Here is an 8,907-nt window from a genome sequence, read left to right as displayed (position 1 = left end):
TACAGGTGTTCGGCACCATGCCAGGCTAATTTTTGCATTTTAGTAGAGACGGGGTTTCACCATGTTGGCCAGGCCGGTCTCGAAATCCTGACCTCAAGTGATCCACCTGCCTCTGCCTCCGAAAGTGCTAGGATTACAGGTATGAGCAGCCACCGCTCCCGGCCTGATGAGGAAGCTTTTTTGTGATCTTGAATAAAGTGCAAAGGGTTCCTGAGACCCAAAAGTTTGAAAACCACTGCCTTAAACCGACAAAATTGTCCATGATTCTTCAGTGTATCTTCTAATCTGTTGATGGAGAAAGGACGGTAAGGGTTGCTTTACTTTTTTCCTTTCACAACTCAATGGTGCTGGGACAACTGGGGTATCCACATGGAAAAGGATGGACTGGACCCTTCCTCACCCTACACGCAAAGCTCAACATGGATCCAGCGTAAGGAGCCGACTGTGAGACCCATTCTGTCAGTCTGCTGGGTACCATAACGGACACCACAGACCGTGCGGCTTAAACAACAGCATCTTGTTTCCTTTTCCCTGGAGACTGGAAGCCGGGGATCAAGGTGCGGGCAGGATTGGATTCTCTGGGGCCTCACCCCCTGCTGTGTAGGCGGCATCTTCTCTGTGTCCTCACAGGTTTCTCTTATGTGTGTGCAGCACTGAGGACTGTGTCTAAATTCTCTTAAAAGAACACCAGTCATACTGGATCAGGGCCTACTCTTAAGATCTTATGGGACTAAGGCCCTGTATCTAAATACGGTGACATTTTAAGTTTCCGGGGTTGTGACTTTAACATGGGAATCTTGTGTGGGGGGGAACAGTTCAGCCCATGACACTTTTAGGGGAGAATCCTGGAGAAACTGTTACATTGGATTAGGCAGTGTTCCTTATCTGAGATGTCTAAAGCTATAACAAGCAACTGAAGGGAAAAAGATGGTATCAAAACTAAAAATGTTCATTTCAGAGGATACTATGAATGGGGCTGTGACTTTAACATGGGAATCTTGTGTGTGGGGGGGGACAGTTCAGCCTATGACACCTTTAGGGGAGAATCCTGGAGAAACTGTTACGTTGAATTAGGCAAAGTTTCCTTAGCTGAGACGTCTAGACCTATAACAAGCAACTGAAGGGAAAAAGACGATATGAAAATTAAAAATGTTCATTTCAGAGGATACTATTAAAGTAAAAAGACAACCCACAGAACAGGATACATTATCTCGATACGGAACTCATACCAAGAATATTTTAAAAACTCTTAATAAAAATCCAATTTAAAACTTGACAAAGGATTTGAATAGACATTCTCCAAAGAAAGACATATAAATGCCTTAAAAAGCCCATGAGATGTTTAGCAGAATTCGTCATCTTAGAAATGGAAATCAAAACCACCGTGAGATACCACTTCACAACCACCGTGATGGGTAAAACCCCAGTATCGGACAGTGACATGGTGGTGAATTGAGGAAAACTGAAATCTTGATACATTGCTAGTGGGAAGGGAAGTAAATTGGTACAGCTGATTTGGAAAAGTCTGGCAGTTCCTCAGAAAAGTTAAGCATGAAATCACCGTACGACCCAGCAATTTCATTCCTAGGCATATGTCCAAGAAAATTGAAAACATTTTTACAAAAAAAAAAATCTTACGCAAGAATCTTCATAGCAGCATTATTCGTAGTAGTAGAACCAGTGCAGGTGTCTGTCAACAGGTCACTCACTGAGATTCCACTCACCTTGGATGTGAAAGATGTCAGCACCGAAGGTCACACCAAAGGTCATGCACTGTACGATTCTCCTCACAACAGGTGTCCAGAATGGGCAAATCCAGAGAAAGGGAAGTCGGCTGGCGATTGCCAGGGGCTGGTGGAAGGAAGGAGCAGGTGCTGACTCTTAATGGGTTCAAGGTTTCTTTGGCCCGTGGTGAAAAAGGCCCGGAATTACATACTAGTGGTTGATGTGCAACTTTTAGAAAATGCTAAAAAGACTGAATTGTATCCTTTAATATTGGAGCTTTTATGGTTTGTAAATTCCTTTCAATTTAAAAAGAAACTCAAGAACTACTTTGGTGTTGATATTTAGATGGTGAAAGAGAGAGTATCCAAAACAAGTTATTATGTAACTCACGTCCCCAGAGTTAAACTTCATTTTCTGAGGATCTTAAAGGAAGTGTTTGAGTCTAGGAGACACAAGGATCCTATACTCGATGTTACACCCCATCTTACTGATTTCTATCTCACATAGCCATATTCAGGGAAAACCGACATGTAAATGTGAGCTCAATGCTATGCAGAGGCACACTTCTCTTACCCCGATGATCTTTAATGGTGCAGTAAGAGATGAGGTCATAGCAACGTTAGTTAGTTTAATTTCCATGGCAACAGGAATTTGGCACATCTGTTGAGGTAGATCTCCCTGCACAGCTCCTAATGGGGTTGCCCATTTCTATGTGGTGCCTGTGTATATTCTCGCTGTGGAAATAAGTGATAGCACCTGCACAAACACTTGCCCGGAAATGCGCACGAAGCTGGCGAAGGCAGAGGACAGATGAGAGGGAAGCATGGCTCAGCCCTGGCAAAGAAGACCATTATTCTGAACGCAGAAGATTCAGGAACACAATCCTTGGGAAGACTGGTGATGTCCATGGATCTCACCGCTGTCGTGTTGTGTCTGTGCAGCCAGTTACCGGAGCCGCCAGAACCGCATGTGTTAGTATGGGTGTCATCACTCAACGCTTCTGACTTTTCCTGGTGCTGAGGATGACTGCATGTGGTGGAAGCAAAGTGCTGACCTAGCACAGATCATCAGATCCCAGTTCTTTTTTATGAATGGGGGGCAGAGTTAGAACCCCCACACACACACACTCCCCAATCCTATAAGAACTGGAATCTGATGATCTGTGCTGTCGAGAGAGGCAGGGTTAGAACACCCCACTCCCCAATCCCATTGTTGAAAATAATAGTTGGCTTGGGAGGGTTTTTACTCCTAAGGTTGAAGCTGTGCATTTCTGGAGCCTGGGCTGTCAGCCATGGTGGCTGGGGAAGGCTGGGGCTATGATCGTCCGGCCGCCAGCAGCCCTGTTGGTGGGTCCTGTCTCTTTGATACCGTTCATTTCTGAAGCTTGCTTTCCCAGGTGTTGGAAGTAGCAGCACTGGAGTAATGGCCGCCTTCCTACAGCGAACCTCTGCCAGGAGAGGAGAAGACACAGAGCATCTGTTCAAGGATGTGACGTTCTGGGCACCGCACCATGCGTTCTACTTCTCAACGGTGCCTCCTGGCTGATGTTACCATCACCTGACATTTCCCAGGAGGTAACTCGCAGATGCCACACTGATGGAAAGCTGCAGCAGCCCAGTTCGAGTCCAGGGCCAGCTGGAGCACATCAGCAAGGTCAGGCTGGACGCATGTGCCTGCTGACAGGAAAATGACAGGAAGACGACAGGAAAGAGGCCCATGAGAGAGGAACCAGTGGATTCAAGGTAGGGAACCGAAGGAGCGAGCCATCACAGGGTCGGAGACTCAGGAGCCAGCAGGCAAGTGCGATGTGGCCTCAGGGTGCTGCTGGGTTGGTGAGGAGCCTTCTGTGACTTTTCTAAGAGTAGAGTCAGTTGTAGGGGCGGGTGCCGGCTCCCACAGATAAGAGCCAAGTGTCGTGCAGGAGACCAACGTGTGCACTGGGCGTTCCCAGTTGCTTGTCCCAGCATGCGGCCCAGAGGCCCCTGACAAGGCTTAGTGCACCAGGCACACAGTGGACCCTTGCTTCCTGACCCAACGAGGAAGTGAGGGAGTGAGGGCCGAGACATAGGTGCAGGGATGCACGGGACGGGGTGCAGTCAGGTGAAGAGTCATGCTGTGGGGTCCGGGAGAGACGGGTTCGAGAATAAAAGGGACGGGGGTGCAGTCAGGTGGAGTCATGCTGCTGGGGTCTGGGAAATGTGTTGTGTTTGCTTCTATGTGAACAGCTGGACCTGAGCATGTCTGTGCTTTGACATTTAATCTGTACACTATCCTCGGCAGGGTGTTTATCTCTGTGGCAGAGGACACTCCGGCCACAGTGGATGTCAGCGGCGGTGGCTGGACTCAGGGTCCGTGAATGTTACGTGATCGAACGTGTTTGGTACATTCTCAGCTCCTGCCCAGGTGCCTCCTGAGCATCGGGTGCTGTGGCTCCCCACACGCTTCCCATCTGTGTGGAGCATGACCACCACCTTCCTACCATGTGTTTGTCCTACCACGGCTGCCATGTCTAACGGGCACTTTGCTTTCCAGCTACTTTCCTATAATCAAAACCCTTGAACGACTTTGCCTGCGTTTCAGAGATGATAGGGTATTAGTCTTTCATGATTGCTCTGAGGATTTCCAAAAGCAAATGCAACTTACAGGATGCAAGATACTGGAAATGACCGTAATTATAGATGAGCTTTCTCAGTCTTTTGATTGTGGTAAAATTACATAGCACTCTATTTTTAAGTGTATGGTTTGGTGGCATTAAGTGTGTCCACACTGTCGTGCCGCGATCACCGTGATCCATCTCCAGAACTTCCTGGTCTCCCCACATTTGAAACTCATCTACCGAGGGGCCTCTCATCCCAGTTGACATCTTCACTGCAGAAGGTGGTGTGGGCTTTATGGTCCATTGACAAATAGAACGTTACTTTTTTGTTGTTTTTTAGCACATCGAACCCTAATTCCTTTGGCCTTTACTAAAGTGACATTTTGTAATTCCACATGACTTCATCATTATACTCACAGGAGAGAATGCTTCCTATAAACCAGAAGGGTCTCTGAGACGGTTCTCAGCCCATAGAGAGTTCATTTTCCCAAGGTTAAAGACACAGCCTCAGGAGGGGTTGAGGACACACTGCGACAGCCTCAGGAGGTCCTGGACCTGTGCCCAAGGTGTTTGGGGCACAACTTGGTCTTACACATTTTAGGGAGATGTGAGACATCAATACATGTGAGACGTACGTTGGTTCGGTCCAGGAAGGGAGGGACGGCTCGAAGCGGGGAGGGGTTTCCAGGTCACAGGAAGATCAGACAAATGCGTTTCTGGTGCACCTTTCCAGAGGAAGCAGCCAGAGCCGCATTTATCTCGGTGTGCAGATGGTGACTTTGACTTCTGTCCTCTGTCCATGAGGAATTTCCTTGTGGATCGGTTGTGAGGGAGGTACGTGACTTTTTTCCCCCCCAGTAGCTGTCTCTGTTAGTAAGAGCATGGGAGGCAGGTTTGCTCTAAGAAGTTCCTCACCTTGACGTCCCTTTAGTTTAGTGATTTTGGGGTCCTGAGATGTATTTTCAACTTCACGTTTCTGAACACACTGGCACTCTAAACAGTGTTGTAGGAGGCATCTAACTTACTTAGAAGAAGAATCTATTTAGAAGGACTTGAGCACCTTCATCCTTGAGAGAACTAAGCCTTTGTTTAGTTTGCTTTGCCCCGAGGCTGTTACGCTGCCCCGGACTGTGCGGCCTTAGAAAGCTGTGCCCCTCTGAGCTCCTGCCTGTGGAATCTGGTGACTTTGAAGTTAATCCAGCAGCTACATGTTTTGGAAAGCAGATTGCCTCTTAAAGTGTTGGTGATTATGATTCTAGCACTAGAATTTCAGTGTGTCTTTTCCACCCTTCTTACTTTGTCTCCTCATACACTGAGATGCTGCTGCATTTGCCCTTAGGCTTCACTGAGGGAGGGTCAGTTCTGACCCTTTCTTAGATATTGACCTTGAACCGACAAAATCGAGATTCAGAAAAACCCTCGAGCTGTGAGAGTGGCTGATATGTATGTAAGTGGGGTTCGTGTGTCAAACTGAGATTTAAGAAAAACCAATTCTAGGCTGGGCATAGTGGCTCACACCTGTCATCCCAGCACCTTGGGAGGCTGAGGTGGGCAGTTCACTTTTGAGCCCAGCCTGGGCAACATATCAAGACCCTCACTCTACAAAAAATTAAATAGGAGTGGTGATGAGCACCTGTGGTCCAGCTACTTGGAAAGCTGAGGCTGGAGGATCACCCAAGCCTGACAGGTTGAGGCTGCAGTGAACATGATAGCACCACTGTACTTACGGTGCACTGTGCCTGAGTGACAGAACAAGAACCACCCCACACACACACAAAATATCAATTCATGCAGTGGCCAGTTCTGCTGGGACCACCTGTTAAGGCTACTCTGGGCGTCAAGGTTTGAGAAGGGTCTGTCCAGGGGTGAGAGGGAGTGGCTTGAGGGCCTAGAAGCCAGTTCCTGTTGTTCAGGGTGACTGCGGGTGTGGAGCTGGGGACAGGGCTGTCCACAGCACGAGTGGGTAAACGGATGGGCTTCTAGGATGAGCCCCTGTGACTTTGTCTGGTTTATATCCATCCAATAGAAATCTACAGGTTCTTACTCTAGAAGCTTCTGCCAGGGCTGATGGACTGGCCTGGGGACAGAGGATGCCCTCAGAGCCTCATGGTGCCATCTGGTTTAGGAAGAGCACTTAGTCACCTAGATCTAGGATTTATGGAACTACAGGGGACTCCTCACAGTCAGAGCAGCAGCCATCTGCTTTCTAGACTTGGCTCTAGGCGAAGTATTTTGGAGCCTGTTGGTACCTTGTGTTCTGTTTATGTGTAAAACAAGTTAGAGTTATAACTAGTTAAAGCCTATTTTAAAAATTTTGCCACAGAATATGGCAGTTGTGGTGGAGCCTGGCCAGAGACCCCCACAATCGGACGCTGCTGCGTGCTGGGGTTGCAGGCGTTGACTGCATCGGCTGCCCCTCCCGGCGTGTCTGTGTTCTTGACACGGGCGCCCATTGAGACTCGGCCTGTGGGACTCATGCAGCCGTTTGTCTCTGTGTTCCTCTGAGGTTCCGCAGACTTCACGGTCCCGTGGCAGAGCGTACGGTATCTGCTTGCATCCTGATTTCCCCAAACCCCAGGACAGGCCAAGAGGTCCTTACACACAACTGCAGAGGGCCCCGTGGTGTGGATTTGCGGGTGTCACAGCCTTTTCCCAGCTCGGCCTTCATCTCCAGAGTTGGCTTTAGGGCGATAGAAACTTCCTTCAGACTGGGGGGCCCTGAAGCTTTGGTGCTAGGAATTCGGTAACCAGCACGGATGATACCCCGTTTCTCTGCATTTGTAGCAATAGTTGTTAACATGACCACGAGATGTACAAAGGAAGGAAAAAGGAGGTTTTCTTTTCAGAGTAACACTCTGTGCTTTGGAAAATGTGGTCTCGGGGGAGCTGTAAGCACGCGCCCCTCAGGAGGGGAGGAGGCTGCGGCGTTACACGTTCCGGGGTTTGTTGGCTGTGTGTGTTCATCGGGCTCATGGAATGTCTGAACGTTTATAGGGAAAGTGGGGTTTGTTCATCCGGTTCGTGCAATGTCGGAACACTTACAGGGAAAGTCTAGCACACGTGCAGTGAGTTAACCTGTAACATCCATGTTCGCCTTGGGGGCGAGCATAACATTTGAAATGAGGTGAACTGGGCGTGTCATGTACAAAGGTGAGCTGTTGGGCGCAGACGTTTATGCGCAGCCTCAGTCACAGCCAGGACTGGCTCTGGGTCTGCAGCCTGTGGCGGGAAAGGACACTCACGAGGCCATTCTGTCCAGTCGGGGCTGCCGGCAGGGTCCCAGGGTGGGGCTGTCTGGTCGGCCGGCGTCTGGAGTCCACCCAGGTCCCGTGGGCAGCGTTCCTCTAAATCAGGCATCTGATTGTGGAGGAGACTTCATGCTGGTTAACAAACTGTACAGGAGTAGTGCTGTGGGGCTTTGGGGTCGACTTTCTTCCCTATGATACCGATTACATTTCTCTCCGAACCTCAAAGTAGCCACAGAGAGTGCACCTCATCTGACAGCGGGGGGTGCCATGTTGACATAGTAATTTATTGTATTAACCTTTTTATTACTATTATAATAATCTTTTTTTTCTTTTTAAAGAGATAGGGTATTGCTGTGTTACTCAAGCTAGTCTTGAACTCCTGGCCTCAAGCAATCCTCCCACCTTGGCCTCCCAAAATGCTGGGCTTATAGACGTGAGGCAGTGCGCCCAGCCTGCAGCCATGTTTTTAAAACTCAGCAGTTTAAAAATCCTACTCCTTTCACCCCCTCAAGCAGGCTGGTTGGCTTTGTGCAAACTGGGGTGTAACGAGCTTGGCTCCCGCTTTTATTTTTCCCTTTGGCCTCAAGTTCTGATGAGAACAGCAGTTCCAAAATGGGCATTAGGTGATTCTTCCGTTACTAAAGCCAGAATTTTCACCAGTTTGAGATGTTTTTCCCCAAGATCCCAGAAAGCTGTTTTGAATCAAGCCCGTAGCAAATAAGTACGGAACTAAACTCCTGGTTATTTGCTTAGTACCTGGGGAATGGGTTAGTTGCTGATACCCTTTGATCTGTGCTCACGTGCTGCATCTCGTCACGGGAAGCAGAGTCGCCCTGTGGAATAAAGCCCGGCTCACGTGGCACGTCGAGACGCTCCGGGCCGTCAGTCCGTTATACAGTGGCAGACTTGGAGACTCAGCATCGTGTGCAGAGCCCAGGCAGCCAGAATGCATCCACCTTAGAGACCACACAGACGGTCGGCAAGGCGGACGTCTGGGCATATGGCCTTGACAGGCCCACTGCGAGGTGAATTAAGAATTCGTTAGCAAAGAAATCAAACTCGCCTTTGGGTCCCAGCTGCTTGGAAGGCTGAGGCGGGAGGATTGCTTGAGCCAGAAGGTCAAGGCCACGATGAGCCATGATTGTAATACTGCACTCTGGCCTGGGTGACACAGCGAGATTCCGACTCAAAAAACAAAAGAAAAAAACCTTACTCCTCATAGCAGGGGGCAGAATTTATCAAAGTAGCTGCAACAAAATCTTAGATGATATAATTTCAGTGGCTAAGTGAGCTGTCCAGCCCACGTGGCTGGCTCACAATGCAACAGAGCCAGGTGCT

At 48.9% G+C, this 8,907-nt stretch overlaps 1 protein-coding gene across 2 annotated transcripts in view; it reads left to right on the top strand.

Annotated features, from left to right (window-relative positions):
* The window catches only part of LOC117083379, a 68,509-nt gene that overhangs the window by 32,405 nt on the left and 27,197 nt on the right, over positions 1-8,907 (top strand). The window contains exon 1 of one of the 2 annotated variants that reach the window (XM_033210975.1): positions 7,243-7,247. The exons of the other annotated variant lie outside the window; for it this stretch is intronic. The gene's annotated coding sequence lies outside the window, so the exon portion shown is untranslated. Of the gene's footprint in view, positions 1-7,242; positions 7,248-8,907 lie in introns of those variants that run through there. 2 annotated transcript variants of the gene reach the window in all.

This window comes from Trachypithecus francoisi, unplaced genomic scaffold (assembly GCF_009764315.1).
Source record: "Trachypithecus francoisi isolate TF-2019V2 unplaced genomic scaffold, Tfra_2.0 Contig00339, whole genome shotgun sequence".
NCBI lineage: Eukaryota > Metazoa > Chordata > Mammalia > Primates > Cercopithecidae > Trachypithecus > Trachypithecus francoisi.
The sequence above is the reverse complement of the archived record's forward strand: the minus strand, read 5'-3'. Positions and strand labels throughout refer to the sequence as shown.